This window comes from Lepisosteus oculatus, chromosome 12, assembly GCF_040954835.1.
Source record: "Lepisosteus oculatus isolate fLepOcu1 chromosome 12, fLepOcu1.hap2, whole genome shotgun sequence".
NCBI lineage: Eukaryota > Metazoa > Chordata > Actinopteri > Semionotiformes > Lepisosteidae > Lepisosteus > Lepisosteus oculatus.
In genome coordinates, this window is record NC_090707.1 from 714794 (window position 1) to 731019 (window position 16226).

The 16226-nt window shown below is 36.8% G+C and overlaps 1 long non-coding RNA gene across 1 annotated transcript; it reads left to right on the top strand.

Moving 5' to 3' along the window:
• Positions 1–1665: 1665 nt before the first annotated feature.
• On the top strand, positions 1666–6423 carry LOC107078734 (uncharacterized). The gene is made up of 3 exons (XR_001479700.2): positions 1666–2524; positions 4817–4914; positions 5069–6423. It is a non-coding gene; the product is annotated as an uncharacterized lncRNA (long non-coding RNA).
• Positions 6424–16226: the final 9803 nt, after the last annotated feature.

A 16226-nucleotide genomic window follows, 5' to 3' on the forward strand; every position in this document is an offset into this window, starting at 1 on the left:
CAGTATTATAATTTTTGTGCTTTTAAAAAAAAATTAAAAACAAACAGATACAATTATGGGAGTTGTTTTGCTCTGGTTGAGGACATCGATGACGTTACATGGAACACCTTTTGTGACTCCCAAATGAAAGTACAATCTTTCTACCTGCCCTGGTTTTTTCCAGCTTTCCCAGGTTCGGGTTGGTTTAATCCATTTTGTGTTTTCTGTGTTATGTCTAAAGTGTTGTATAGATTTTATTTGATGTAGCCCATCAGTCATTATGCCTTCAGAAATAACAACCAGGCTTTACACTTTGGTTCCTATTAACATGTCAGTCAAGTACAATTTCATGTTTGTTTTGACATCTACAATGATGTTACAGAAAACTTTTTTCATTCAGAATTAAGGGAATTGTGTGGGGTTCTGTAACTACTGATGTATTTTTAGAGAACACATGAATGAAAAAATACCTTATGCGTAATTCCTTTACTAGTGTGTTTTTGAATTTTAAATCAAAACATTTACTACAAGATTAATTAGACTATGTTTTAAATCTTACACAATTGCTCTTAAGTAAGACATTTCTAAAATCTAAATCATGAAGGGTTAAGCTTACCTTGTTTAACATGATTGTTGCCTGGCAACCAAGAATGGCCATGTTCTCTCTGCAGACAGGAGACAGAAAAAGAAGGTAGGAGTCTTTATGAAAAATAAATTAACTCCAGTAAGTCAATTGGAAATATTCATTAAAAAAATTAGAAGCACGTATTAAGTCTCTCTAAAAAGCAATACAAATTCTCAAGGGAAGTAAACTGACAGCTTTGAGTTTATTGTGGAGAAAATGCATTCATCAGTCTAAGCCATTAAAAAAGGAGAAAGTAGAAACTAAACACAGACCAAGAGCAATGCACAATCATTTATATTTACCACTCAGTGGTTTATCATCATGCCATGAGTGTGAAAGAAAAAAAATATATTTTTGTTTTAAATGTTCTTATGAAGCTCAGATTGGGTAATCTTTTCCCCAACAAATGCTACGTTATAAATATTTACTACAGAACTGTTTGTGTGCAATATCCTTTAACCGATTGCCAACAAGAAAACGCTAAACACTTAGTGCTACTAAAAACACTAATGTTTTAGAAATGGTACAGAAATGCCTTTCAACTTACCATTTAAATACTTTTGACTTACGAAACAAACAATATGTTGCCATGGCAGTTATGTCATGTTATTGTTTTATGTAATTAAGTTTGATTTTTATTGCCATTGTAAAAAACAATCAAATTCCCTTGAATGTAACAAATGGATGAGTCTGCATAAGAGGATGTTTTAAACCATTTTTCATTGCAGTTACTCAAGGTTGGATTATATCAAAATTTTCAATATGATGGAGGCTTTTGTAGGTCAGTTGCTTACATTATAAAATGAGTACAAAGTAAGTAGAGTGTCACATTTCGCTTGCAGGAGTATATGGGAACTGGGGAATTTCTACCTTGTACTCTGTACAAGCTTTAAATTTTAAAGTATTAAAGAAATCATTCCACAAATTTTGTATTTTTGAATATGGTACAGCATGCAAATTTCTCTCTCACACACAGAGATGTATTCCTATCTGTTTGGGAACTTGCCTTGAGTGTCATTATTTTTATTTTTAACTCCATTCAAAATAAAACTCATCACATGGTGAAAATACAACTAAAAATATACCATAGGCACTTTGAAATTTAAAGATGTTATCCGTTTTTGAAAAAGAACTTATATTTCCTTGTGTGGATGTTCTCACATTGTGTCTGTCCAGATGTACACTGTACACTCTCCTATACATACTGTAAATATATCACCATTCACCAAGCCCCCCTTTTGAGCTTATTTCTCACATCCCTCCACCCATCTTCACTCTTCCAGCAGCTCCCTGGTTCGTTCTTCGAGACGCGAGGGAAGTGTAGCTGGTCTAATTTTCACTGGAGGGCTGCTGTCACGATTGTAATCCCTCCCCCTTAAGGGCGCTCCGGCTCTTTAGCATTTTAGCTGATTTTGTGCACCTGCGTCCTATCCAGCCCCTCCTTAAAATCCAGACGCTCACTCTATTCCGGGCTCTGCATTGGAAGACGGACGCCCGGAGGCCTGCCTACCACCAAGTCGCTTCAAGCCCATGGCTGGAGGGCTTAGGCATCCTATCGGCGTCCTTAACCTGCTGAGTCTGGGGTTCAGAGCGCCTGGCCTCATCACCCCCTTTTTTATTCCCCATTCCTGCACCGGATCCCGTTCCGGTTTTTAACCTCGTCTTGTTTTTATCTCGTCTGGATTTCCTGGTTTTGGACTCTTGGATTTCACCCCAGATTTCCCCAATGGACTCTCTCGGATTTGTTTGCCTGGACCACGCCCCCCCCGAGCCCCTATGCACACTCCTCATGCTCCCCTGTTCATCTACCACCCCAGTTCCTCGTCGTCTCCTCCCCACGTCTGTTCACTCCCTTCTGGATTCTGCTGTCTGCATAGGGTCCTAAAAAACGCTTCGTGACAGCTGCGGCTCCCCTGCCAGGTGAGTAACAACAGATAGACTTCAATTCATTGTGTCTGTCTGTAGCATTAGTTAGGATTTGACCAAACAACTGAAATTGAGAACAAATTACTTAACGGATTACTTTCAAGCATCTCTGAACCCTAAATGTAATCCCTTTCCAGTGTATAAATAGGTCTATGTTCTATTTGAGCCCTTAAGTAAAGCCGAAGCACAATAAATTGATATATTTTGTGATATGTTGCTGCTATTCAAAGCATCACAAGAATTATGCACATTAATGTTGTTTTTTTCTGATGTTTCTTCATACTGTACTTTTGCTACTCACAAGACATAAAAATTGAAAAAATGAACTGTTCAGTATTTTGTGTCATCTGGAAATAAATGTATCTAAACATATTGAAAACCACATTCTAAATGTTCCATGGAATGTTTGTACTTTAAGACGCAATATCATCTTTGCTGTCCTTAAACAGAGGCTCTATAATTAGCAGTTTAATTAGGAACAGTAATTAGCTTTGTTTAATTACCTAGATCAGATGTTCAGCTTCCTTAATTAAGTTATCTTGGTCCCCAAGTAGATAAATTGTATTGCAGAAATCCACTATCTTGATATGAAGTATTAATTTAATGAACACATCAAAATTCAGCACTGTGTGGTGATATTCTTCAGTGGGAAGAGCTTATTTCTGTCTAGAAAAATGGAAAGATGTTAAATTTCTTGGCTTTAAATATTTTAGTACACTCCTATTTACCACAATATGTCATGCATTATTTGGTCATTTTTCCTATTTTCTCACCCAATCCTTTAAGTCTCTTTGGTGATGTAAAAACCATTATGTACAACCCTCCAGTGTTAGAGTTTCCTTCTTTGTTTACCCTTTCCATTTATCCATTCCTCTCTGACAATGTTGAAGTCAATAAAAAGCCTGTAGGTAATAAACACAAATTTCCTGATTTGATTCAGTATTGCTCTGTGATGGTGTCACAAACACACCCAAGGTGAAAACAGACACTCCAAGGCATTAAGATGAAGCTTCACTGAGGCTCCAATAAAGCCAGAGCCTTCAAACCTCACATCATTAGCAAATTCTCAGCTGAATACTGTGTGTTTTGAACTTTGTGAAAACTGTGAAATTAACTTTTAGTCTGTGTACTGCTGTTATTTATGAATGTTGCTTTCATATAAACCTTTGCTTCATTAAACCTTTCCTAATTTTTTGTTTGGTGAATTTTGCTTTTCTGTCAGCACCTAGAAAAGGGCCGACATCAAACATTGGACATGTCTATGAGTGAAGAGTTCAGTCAAAAATTTAGTTTGCATACATATGATGACCAAAAGATACTCAACTACAGATATTACAGTGGAAGCACAAATCTGTGGATGATGTAAAAATGCTCCAGCAGATTTTCTGGTAGAAATTTAAAATGTATTTCAGGAACCCCTGGGGCTGGCATAGCGCAGTCGGTGAGGTTGCGAGTTACAGTTCCTGCTGCAGACACTGCTGTTCTGCCTTGAGGGAGGTGCTCCTGTCCACCCAGCTGTCTAAGGGGTGACCAGCATTGCTGGGAGTTTATCCCATGACGCCATGTGCTCTCTAGTCCATTTGACCCGACACAAACCAGAATAAGCTCCAGCTCTCATAAAAAAAAATATTTTCCCTTTTACCACTACAAATTGACTGACTGCTTTTTGCAGGTATCTGGTCAAAGATATACAGTAGGGGTATTACTTGCTTGTCCTTCAAAAGAAATTCAACAGACCTTTTAAAAGTCACTCGCATTTGTATGACTTCACGGACTCTTGTGTCACATAGCACACTTACAGAAATATGTTTTTTTCCAACACACCATCCCCTTCCTCACACACCCAAATATATTGTACATATCACTGACCGGTTATTATTAATAATATAAACAACATTTATTTCAATGTTTAATCTGAGTTTGTCCTGAAGTGCATAGTTCTCTTATCCTGACAACGTGATACAATGTATTGAAAATCTTTAAATGCTTTGACAAAGTCAGTGCTGTGGACTTCTTCTAGAATGAACAATGAAACATGAACCAGAGAGCATAAGTAGAAACTTAATGGAAGTGCATTAAAAATTGAGAACAGAAGGCACCTTTTTACAATCACAGAGTTGGGAGCATGGAACAAGCCATCAAGCCTGCTGTTGTTGAAGGCGATACCCTGGCTTCATTCACGAAAAGGCTGCATAAGATTCCCGGATGCTTTGGCATTTGGCTGCCAAATTAACTAGATGGGCTGCATAACTTCCTCTTGTTTGAAACCTTTCTTGTACAACACAGATCCCTGCCTCTGGAACATTGAAATATGCTGTATCTTCTGCTTAGCATTGGTCTGTCCCTCTGGACATGCGAAGAAACGTCAGTAATCCAGGATGCAGGTAAGGGAGTCTAGTTTTATGAAACTGTGATAATAGATCTAAAACCTCAATTTGCCAGTTGAAAACACTTGAACAAGAAGAAAAAGAGGTATTTTATGCGAAAAAGGTAGAGTCTTTCAAGAAAATCTGGCAATCACCTTTTGGTTTTTTACAGAAGAATATCCTCAAGACACACCACTTGCAGCGAAGCAAGGTTTTGGATTGACTCCAGGAGCTGTAAACAGATGTTGAAAGTGCTGCCCTATAGCTGTGATGGCAGATGTATACCCTGCTTAATGTTCATCGTGATGCTCATTGATGCTATTAAAATTGAATTAGCATTAAAATGTTGAACTCCAAAAGACTTTCTAAAGGAATGAAAAAAACACTAGAAATTATTTTGTGCCCGAAGGGCTTGACTAATAAGTTAAAACTGGATAGTACTAGCTATCTGCCAAAAACAGAAAAAATCTGCAATCCATTAAAAAGATGTAATGAATTCGGTTTAATCTGTACTGTAATGTGTTCAACCTTTGAGAAAGATTTGTCCCACTGGAGTACAGGATTTAGTGACACTGTGTTAAAGATTTGTACAAGCTCTAGAGGTTAATGAGAAGCACTGAATCAATGCATGTACTATATGTACAGATTAGTGTCTGTGATTATTACTGAACTGCTCCAGTCATGTCTATATGCAATATTCAAGAATATGGTGCATGTTCACCCATTTTGCATGAGGGATCCTTTGCTCCTTCAGATCCTGGCATCACTCTTCTTCAATGTGCTTGGTTTACACGTGTGACGGGGTGGTCTGCCTTTTTTTTGTTATTCGGAGGTCAGAAAACTGTTTTTTTTAATCCCATCTTTTATCATCTGTACCCGTGTATGAGACACTCATGAGGTATGAAATAATGCTTTTCCCATACAAATTTCTACTGCTGTCCACATCTGGGTTTCCCTGTGGTTTTGTTTGTACCAAAGGTACCAAAGATGGCCACCAGTAACCCTTCAGAGCTCTGAGATGGTTGATATTGCCACATCAGCAAAAACAACATTGCAGTTTCAGATAAAGATTACCAAACCGAAATTTTCTATGATGACTCCGTGATCTTAAATATAAATTGGCTGAATTGGGCGAATGGCTGTTTGTTTGTGCTCCCTGCAGTGGACTGGCATCCCTCCCTTATGGACTCATACCTTAGGTTCTGGGTCACAACAACCCTCTGAAGACCATCCATCCAGTGAACATGGATGCGTGGAAATCACCGCAAGGCTCTGTCATAGTTCTGTTCCTGGATGCTGAGTTATGTTGCAACCAAATTCATTCTAATAAATTAGATCAATCTGTTGTAACAGATTAACAGACTGCTTCAAAATTCTTCCTGTAAACAAAAGATACAGTAAAGTTTTTGTACAGTACCTCTGCCATGTTCCTTGTTACAGGAGTTCTGTTATGAACTAAATTGTTTTTAAATACTGTTATTACTAAAAATAAATTTGTTTTTGAGAACCATGGAATTAATAGTCTGAAGGATGGGATTCAGGACTGGGAGATCAGAAATGCACAGTGTGACTCAGAGATCATCCTGAAGAGTGACTTCTTTTATTTCTCAACAAACATTGGGGGCTTCAGCTCTAGCAGGGAGTAAATCCTTCAGTTCCATCATTTTTCCAGTTGTTGTCAGGAAACTGCACATCAGATTTAATATACAGATCATATAGCACATATTCATAATAACGATGACCAATGTAGCAACAATTTTAGGATTCAATGCTTCATTTAAGATTGCTCCAGATTCTTTTTGAAACTTTTAAGTTAACTGTTCAAGTTAATTTGTGACTGTAAAAAGTCTCCCATATGTGTGTGTGCCCTTGTGATGATCCAGGCTTGTCCTGTCTTGCTCCCAATGTCTGTGAAATTAGCTTCCTGCTCAGAGAAGTTCTGTTTTGGATTCATTAGTTGTTGAAAACTGATGGCTGGAACTTGTCTCATCCTTAGTATGTAATTGTTTTCAGAGAAAATTTGCTTTTCTCTTTTTCTCTTCATCGTTTTAGAGAATCAATCACACTGTCTCACAGCACTTATAAATCAGCTCTTTGGGAATAAACCAGCTTTCGGTATTGGCGCAACCAAAGCTGTCTTGATTTATTTATTTATTTATTTATATTTTTGTCAATATTAAATAATATTATATTACCGGCAGCCATATCACTCTGCAACTCAGAACTGGCAACCCACTGAAGATAAACAGGTGTGAGCCTGGTCAGTACCTAGATGGGAGACCTCCTGGGGAGAAACTAAGGTTGCTGCTGGAAGAGGTGTTAGTGGGGCCAGCAGGGGGCGCTCACCCTGCAGTCCATGTGGGTCCTAATGCCCCAGTATAGTGACGGGGACACTAAACTGTAAACAGGTGCCGTCCTTCGGACGAGATGTAAAACTGAGGTCATGACTCTCTGTGGTCATCAAAAATCCCAGGGTGTTTCTCGAAAAGAGAAGTGGTGTTACCCCGGTGTCCTGGCCCAATTTCCCACTGGCCCTTACCAATCATGGCCTCCTAATAATCCCCATCTACGAATTGGCTTCATTACTCTTCTCTCCTCCCCACTGATTGCTGATGTGTTATTGAATTATTATTATTATTATTATTATTATTATTATTATTATTATTATTATTATTATTATATTGGGCCAGAAGAAACCTTCTGTGGGCTTTTGCTTTACCTGAAGTCACCACAAGATGGCAGATTTTATACTCAAAGTCAAGAGTAACCACAAGAACAATGCACTAATGCATGTGATTAAATCAATATATTTAAATGGAGCAGGTTAGACCTCGTGGTTTCACAGAAGGAAATTGAAAAACCCAATATTATATATACTGAGTAGAGAACTATAAATATGTATTAAAATAATTAATCTGAGTTATTAAAAAAACTCCCAAGGGAGTGAAACAGCTTAGTAATTGACTGCATTTCTTATACAGTAGGTACAAATTCAAAGTTTGATTGATTAAATTAAGATGGCATCAACAATACATAGCACTCATTTAAGCAGTGTTATACTGCCAACCAGATTTCTCAAACTCAAGTCCTCTGAGAGCCTTGTGTTTGTTGGAATTTGTTCCAATCTGAATAGTCAATGAATCAACCAAATTAAACAAATTATTTTCTTAGATTTTTCATACAGACTTTTAGAATTAATTTAGTCATAACATTCACCTCAAGGTACAGTCACGTGTAAAATAGCTCCGATTGTGATTGTACTGTAAGTATTACAGTAATTCAGTTAATGAAATAGAGCAACTATGCAAGTGAGAGCTTGCGCAGAACAACAACTAGAACACTAGACCCTCCAGGAAGAGAGATTGACACCGCTGATAAGAACTGTCTGACAATCTGTGTCCTGTTGGTATTCAGGCAACTGGAAAATAACTTTCAAGTTTATCTATTAACAGGATCAATCTTGTTCCTCTAAGGGATTATTGTGCAACCAAGCACTTTTTCTGTAACATCCAGGAGAGAACCCTGTTTCTCACCCCTACTCTCTGAACTGGACACAGGGAGGAATTCACTGACTGGCTGATGACAATCTTAGAATTGTCTTGCAGTGAGATCTTAGCCTCTCATGTGTTATGCCCTTCTGAAGATGAACCTTCAGAGATTCATCTAATGCCGATGCAGTTTCAGCAAATCCAGCCTAATGTTTGAAGAAAACATCATATTTGTTGCCTAAACCCTTTGGTATGAACAGCTTTCTGGTCACAGATTCGATTAAGTAAACCAGTCAAGGTTCAAAAAGCGACTTTTGGATATCATTACAACAATTCTTCAATTTCCTAAATATAGAGCATTACTAAAGAGTAGATGCAAAAGTCAGTCATATGTAAAATGTAATTTGTTGCATCACATAAACCAGTGCTTGGTTATGGAAGTCACATGTGAAAAATATGTTTGTGATTGAAAAATTAATTTCCTCAGGCTTGGCTTTTTAATTGTGGCAACCTGGATCTCTGATTAATGTCAATATCCCTGCAAATGAATATATTATTGCTTTATATTTGTTCTTCATTAATATTCAGTACTCCTGTAATTGTGGTATGTATAAACCTACAGCTGTTTCCATCAATACATACTGCCTCATTTCAGGGTATGGAGATGCTATATGAGCAGTGTCCCAGGCTCGAGGAGTCTGTGGAATTGCAGGGATCGTTCGTACTAATGTGGTGTACACAGTGATTCTTACAGGTCTACAACCTGCCTGTAATACAGTTAATATATCGGGAAACAATGGGCCAGTCGTATTTAGTTAGCCTGTACCTGTATTTTAACTCATAGGATACGTAGGTCAGCTAATGGCCATGTGTTTATCTGTCTGGCCCTGTTGACCAGAGTTGCTCATATTCATCATTACTGGATGCCAAAGGGGCAGGTCGCTGCATTACTGGTGTTCTGGGTAAATTGGTTGTAATAAGAGACAAGAGGTTTTAGGCTGCAATGTGTATCAGCAATTGAAAAAAAAGTCAATTATTAGAAAAAAATGTTAGCAATGAGAAATATGTCAATTTCTACCTATATATACTTTGAATATTTTTCAACTTCCACTTGTAAATTTCTTCAGATTCTGAAAAGCGAAATCTGCTTTGTGTTCTAGTTCTAGTTCTAGTTGTGATATTAAGGTTCAGTGGAAGTGGGAACTGCAGTCTTTTTTAAGGTGCTGCACAGTGTGAGAAAATAAGGTTTTATAGTAATCCTGCTGTCAGCATTCAGGCTGTTTCTCATTGTGCCTTGAGGCGCATACATATCAGCAGGTGATCTCCACCTTGCTCTGAATAAGCCTGCTGTATCTTTTGTAATTAGGAGATAATGGAGGCTCGTTCCAGGTTCATAAATTCAACTTTGTAGCCAAACTGTCAGATCTGCTACTGTGCCTTATTAAAAAGTCCCTGTTTCTGGGGCTGTTGGTTAGTTCTCTTTGTTTAAAAAAGGAAGACAGTAAAACATGTAACAGAACGTTTAGTCAATATAGAAAAAACTCTGTTTGTGCATGTTAACCCTGGTTTATATCCATCTTTTAATAATGTCTACAGCTACTGGATTAGAATGCAAATATACTAGTGAATACAGAGATTACAGGGATGAAGAATGAACAAGACTTGTCTCTTCCCTAGAGACCCCGTGCACAGCATTTTCAAACTTTTCAACAGTGCTGTGAGAGGATGGACGGATAGAGTTTTGCACTAAACCTGAATAATAAAAGGTTTGTGTTACTGAGTACATTTTAGACATCAGTTATTCCTCCTTACTGCAGGGAATTATATATAATGGAGCGACAAGTTTCATGAACCTTTTCCCCTTAAGAAAGCACAAAGCAGGGACAGAGCTTTCCTCTGGAAACAACAGCTGTTGAAGCAATGAGTTGATCAGAGAGAATAGGATTGTCCGCCTCAGTCTTTTTTTTGTTGTGTCAGTGGGTACTGAGAGCACCTATCGTGATGCTGTGAAACTCAGAGTGCTCTCTGCCAGGTGTTGTTTTTTATTGTCTGTATTTTCAATAGTTGGAAAGCAGATAGACGATATTAAGTCATGCTTACACTTTAATCAAAAGTATAGCAAACATGTAAGTAAAACCCAGATTAATCTATATGAATAGACATTTTTGTCGTGAGGAGAACTATGTAAAAAAAGAAACCCTTTAAAATTGAATAATGTATGAAGGATTGACCAAAACATCACAACGACTATATATCAACTGTATGTTTTTTAAGACTATGACTCATGACTAATATTTGCAATTTGGTTATTTTTGTGGATGGCAGGGGTGCGCCAGGCTGGCTGCTCCTGAAATCACCACAGGCCTGCAGTAAGAAGGTTAATGAGTAAAAGTGTCAGGTTTCATTAGTGTAATGTAAAACAGTGAGCCTAACACCTTCAGCTAACACTTTAGATTTGGTGCAACAAAAGTCAGTCTGAAATCGGATACACTGGAATACAAGTATTAATAGTGTGGTATAAGTATCAATTGCATATTATTCATACAATCTTAGTCTTGACCCTATCCTGAGCCATACTCTTAAACCTGAATCTAACCCGGCATTAGTTTGGAAGTCTGAGTATTTGACTTATAATACTTTATAAACATATTAACAGCTGCAAAGGAACAAGTAAAGGTTTATTTGTTTATTTGCTGAAAAGAGAAGAAAACACAATGTTTCGGCTGTGGAGCCTTCTTCAGGTGTCACATTACTGTTTCTATTCTTTTAAGATGGAATAAATCTTTACTTGTTCCTTTGCATCCTGTGCATGCTGACGCAGCTCCCTGCTTGAACTATATTAACGGCTGTTTAATTATCCATTTATAAAGTATCATTTTGCAATCCCCAAACTAAGGTGTGACACACTTATCTTTGAAGAGATAGCAGTACATGGATTGATGTTTCTGTCTTGTCATATGACTAATTTCCTCAGGCCTGGCTTTTTAACTGTATGACAGAGCAGCTCTCTCTCTGCTTGCAAGATTGTTTCACCATGCTTTCCCACTGAAGATCTTCTTACTTCCACAGATGTATATTACTGAATATAAATTTTTGCAACTCTTCTCTGTTATAGTCGATTATTTTTTAAAAAGAAACTTAGGGAGTTTTTGATCAATTCTAATCATCAGTGTAAATATTACAGTAATTTCAGACATTGTAATTTTTTCTCTGTGTGAAATGCTTATTGGAGTTCTGGAATAGCAAAGCTCTGCTGCTCAGATTTCAGCTGTTTTCATCAAATTTTTCTGACAGATTCTCTGTTTCTTGTTTAGCCTGTAGCATCTGCATTTTCTTTTCTCTAGAGGAAAAGCAAAACTGTTTAGTAAATATTTAGTTCATGTAGTGTATTTATAGAAACACTGACCACATTAAGAGATTAACTTAAAAGAGTCAATACAACTTGTTTGAGGCTGATTAACAGATTGGCTTAATCTGCATGTTTTTTAAACAAACAGGTTGGAAAGTGTTTCATAATGAGGTTTGCAGCTTCCCTTGGCTGGATGTAAATAGGTAATACCTGCAATTTACTCTGAAAGGCGACAATTACTGGAGCACCTTGGGGAAGTTTGATGGATAGGTGCTTCTCAAGTCTGGACAAACAATGCAATTTTTCTGAAGAATATCAAAGTTCCTGGGACATCCATTTCCTAGCATTAGGAAGTAGAACTCCTAAGAGGAAAAAGAAAAAAAAAAGAAATAATAAAAAACAAAACTCATACAGTTCTGCAAAACTGGACATGAAACATCATAAGATCTTGTGGTAAATATTTTGTTGTTGAGCTTTAGAAGTCTTACTGATGCTCCAATGATCACCAATAAAGTCTTTAAAAGTCTTAAAGCAGGTTTAATATGAATACAAGAGAGGGATGGAGGCATTCAACTCATTTTGATTCTTCAAGTAATATATTTATCTCAGAATTAGCTTGTATACCAGTATGATGTAAACACAAATTTGACTGCTTCCTTTGTTTTTGGTGTATGTATCATTTTTAAGTGATGTAGCCACTACTGGGTTCATGTATGAGCTGGTGAGTTGTTCAGGTTTATGTGTCAAGTAGTCAAAATCACATGATTCTGTGAAACTCAAAGTGCTCTGTGCCAGTTTATTGTCTGCACTTTCAGTGTCAGTGCATTGAAATTCAAAGCTACAGCCATACATGAGCATTGTGCATCAGGTACCCATATTTCTTCCGGTTTTTGTGGATCTGGTCAAGGGTGTGAGGTGACTGTAGTCTGATGGTCAACTGGTCACATCTATGGTATCCAAATGACAACCTCCCATTCATTTCCTTTCAGACAAACACTAGCACATTGTATCATACTCACTAAAATAAGAAACATAATCAATACTGTTTATAGGTACATTGCATTTAGATTTGGCATTAAAACTGGATTTTTTGACAGACTTTTCACATAGAGTCAAGCGCTATTTCCTGGTTTAGCCAAAAGAAACTGCTATTGGCACTTTTCATTGTTAACACAGGTTTGCTCTTTGAAGTTTTTAAAGTACAATGCTTTCTATACCAGGGGATTCCACCGTTAAAACGAAGTACTAAAGGGCAATACATGCTTTTGTTGGCTAAGCTGGAGATAATATTGACTGGTTTTCTAACTGATGTCTCCAGATCACTAATGAATAATTCATTTAGTAACTGGAAGAAAGGCTGCAATAGTTCCAACTGCTGCTGCAAAGGCTTAAATTTATAAGACGGTACAGAGAGAAGTACACAGTTGTCAGATTTATTCTGTGTAAAGAACAGTTTTACCTAACATATTCCTATAGACTTTAGTAATTAATTGAAATATATGCTGTAAACAAGTTTAAACATTTAAAAAAGAATAAACTGTCTTTTAAAATCTTCTAATGTTATTGATCCACATAAAAGTACTTCAAATGAAAAAAAAATGGATGACAGCCTGATAGCCTGTGGATGAGAATGGCAGGGAAAGCACTCCTAACTGCTTGTCTTCTCCCTATTAAAATGACATATTGTTTGATTCACAACATGCTTAGGAAGAAAATGCATTTCCATTTCCCTTTCAAGACAGACACACCTTCCTGTAAATCTAGTCTTGTGCAGTTTGCTGATAGTATTCCTGGTGGTTAAAGAGCTTTTCAAACACATTTCAAGACAGAATAGGAAGTCTGTTTTTATCCACATTTACTTAAGCTTTTTTTGTAATTTATAATGAGAACGTACCAAAATCTAAACTAAGGCTAATCTATATTTCTTCCCAAAATGAACTGTTAATACTTTAATTAAAGAGAATTAGAAAACAGTGCAGAGGGTTCTGGAAGTACCAGTGATGTCTTCTACCGCATCAGCTACAAAATCTGTTTGACTGCTTCTCATCAGAGATAAATCAGAGTAAATCAGAGATATGCACTGGAATGGTTAGGCAGAAGCTCCGGAGAAGGTCAAATTGTAATTGTGCACTTCTCTGACTAATAAATACTCACCTGCCGTGCTCATTCTGCACACAGCATTTCTAGCGACCTCCCTCCACCCCATCTTCACCCTTGCTGCTGCCTCCCTGGTTCATTCTTTGCAAGTGAGGAGGTTCTGCAGGCTTGACCATACAGCCAGGGCTGTCATTTTCCTCAGCCAGGCAAGTTAATGACAAACACTAAAATATTAAATATGTTATTCCTTTATATTCATTCTCTCGTCTGACTGTAATTAGAATCTGAGCGAAATACTGAACAAAAAGTTGTGAGTCCCATAGTACAGTAATAGAGGCCAAATGTTAGTCTAACATGCTTTTCTCTGGCATCCTTCATCTCCAATAATGTAACCTTGATAGAATTATTTTCTTCATCTGTAACCTTTACCCATGCATATGAAATGTGGAATCATAAATATTCAGGGTAATTTATGTCATGAGTTCTGTTATTGAAATAAAATCTCCCAAGCATATAAAATACTATAAAGGGTTTTTTGCTGTGAGCCTCAATAAAATCGTGCAGTCAAGTATTAATAATGTAGTACAGTGAGCTGTCAATCTTTCAATGCAAGTTGTTTAAATGAATGCACGCAATCAATTTATGTTGAAGTACTTGCAATTAGTCTTTCTTCTTTTACTACACTTAATGAAACAATCAAACGTATAGTAAATGCTGAAAATTGCAAATATTCAAATACATCTGTTTTACATTTCCAGACAGAACATTACCTGCTTGTAAAGACATTGTTAAATGATGTTATGTCTTAAGATACAGCAGAAGTAAATTATGACAAAAAAGTTCCAGTATGTGCTTTCAATTTTGAATCTACAAAGAAATTAATTTCCTTGAAACATGAAATTGAATGTTTTATAGTTTTTCTTTATCATATAGCCACAGTGCATATATTATATTGCTTTTCTCATTTTTGAATATTGCACTGAAAGAAAAATATTATATTTCTTATTTTATTATTTGTGGTATTATGTTAGTATATAGGAGAATATAAAGGTTCTAAATGATATTAATATTTGAAGGTCTATAGCCATGAGAGATATTGAGGGCAGTTCATAACCTTTCCTGTGTCTTCATAAATTAAAATAATTTAGTTTTAATATATGTAAGAAATTATTTTCAGATATGCTGTTTAGTTACCAAGCATATCATCTCTACAGACCTCTTAAATCTGAGAAATGAGAGCAAGAAATTCATTTCCTCTATCAATTTGCAGATACATTAGCTCTCAAATTAGGGGTGTATACATGTAGACCTCATTGTACACCATCTCTCTTCTAAGAATTGAGGTCTCTAACAAGAAGAAACATTCAGCATTAAAAAATAAGTAGATCCTTATTTGACAGAAGAAAATGTGTGAAAAGTTTAGTTTATTTTTCACTACATTTTAAAGAAATGTATTATATTAGAAGCTTTAACAGGATATATATAGTGGCAAACCATGGTTTTTATATCAGCTCACCCAGAGTTCCCAGAATTCTGTGAAATGTGCAGAATGGGCTCATCATCAGCAGTACAGTTCCAGATTATTGGGGTGTACAGGTTTGTTAAAGGTTCATTCTTACTTGTGGCATGTATCCATCGTAGTGATCGTGTGGGTACACACAAAATTCATGTTTAAGATTATTTGGGAACGATTTTTCTTTTTGTTGGTGTGGTTTCCCTTGCAATTGGATTTTTGCTAATTTCCCAAATATTATTTGTATTACTCTTAGTTTTATCAGTGAATAAATCTGTTCTGATATACAGTACTACTTCCAGATTCTCAGACACATCAACCTTTCTTACACATAGATATCTCAATATGAGTTAACTTGAAAGAATCCAATTTATTTACAAGCATCACCTTCAAGAGAATGTATTCACTTCCTGCCTGTTGTGAGCTGATATGGTGGCACAACCATATTCGCTATGTGAACATAACATCTATTTCTTTCTAGTTTCCTTTAAAGATAATTATAATAATTCATAATAATTATAATTGATTACACTTATATAGCTCTTTTCTGGACACTCCACTCAAAGCACTTTACAGGTAATGGGAACTCCCCTCCACTGCCACCACCAATGGGCAGCCCCACCTTGATGATGCGACGGCAGCCATAGTGTGCCAGAACACTCACCACACATCAGCTATCAGTGGGGAGGAGACCAGAGTAATGAAGCCAATTCATATGTGGGGATCATTAGGTAAGGGCCAATGGGAAATTTGGCCAGGAAGCTGGGGTTACACCCCTGCTCTTTTCAAGAAATGCCCTGGGATTTTAATGACCACAGAGAGTCAGGACCTCAGTTTACGTCTCATCTGAAGGACGGCAGCTGTTTACAGTATCGTGTCCCTG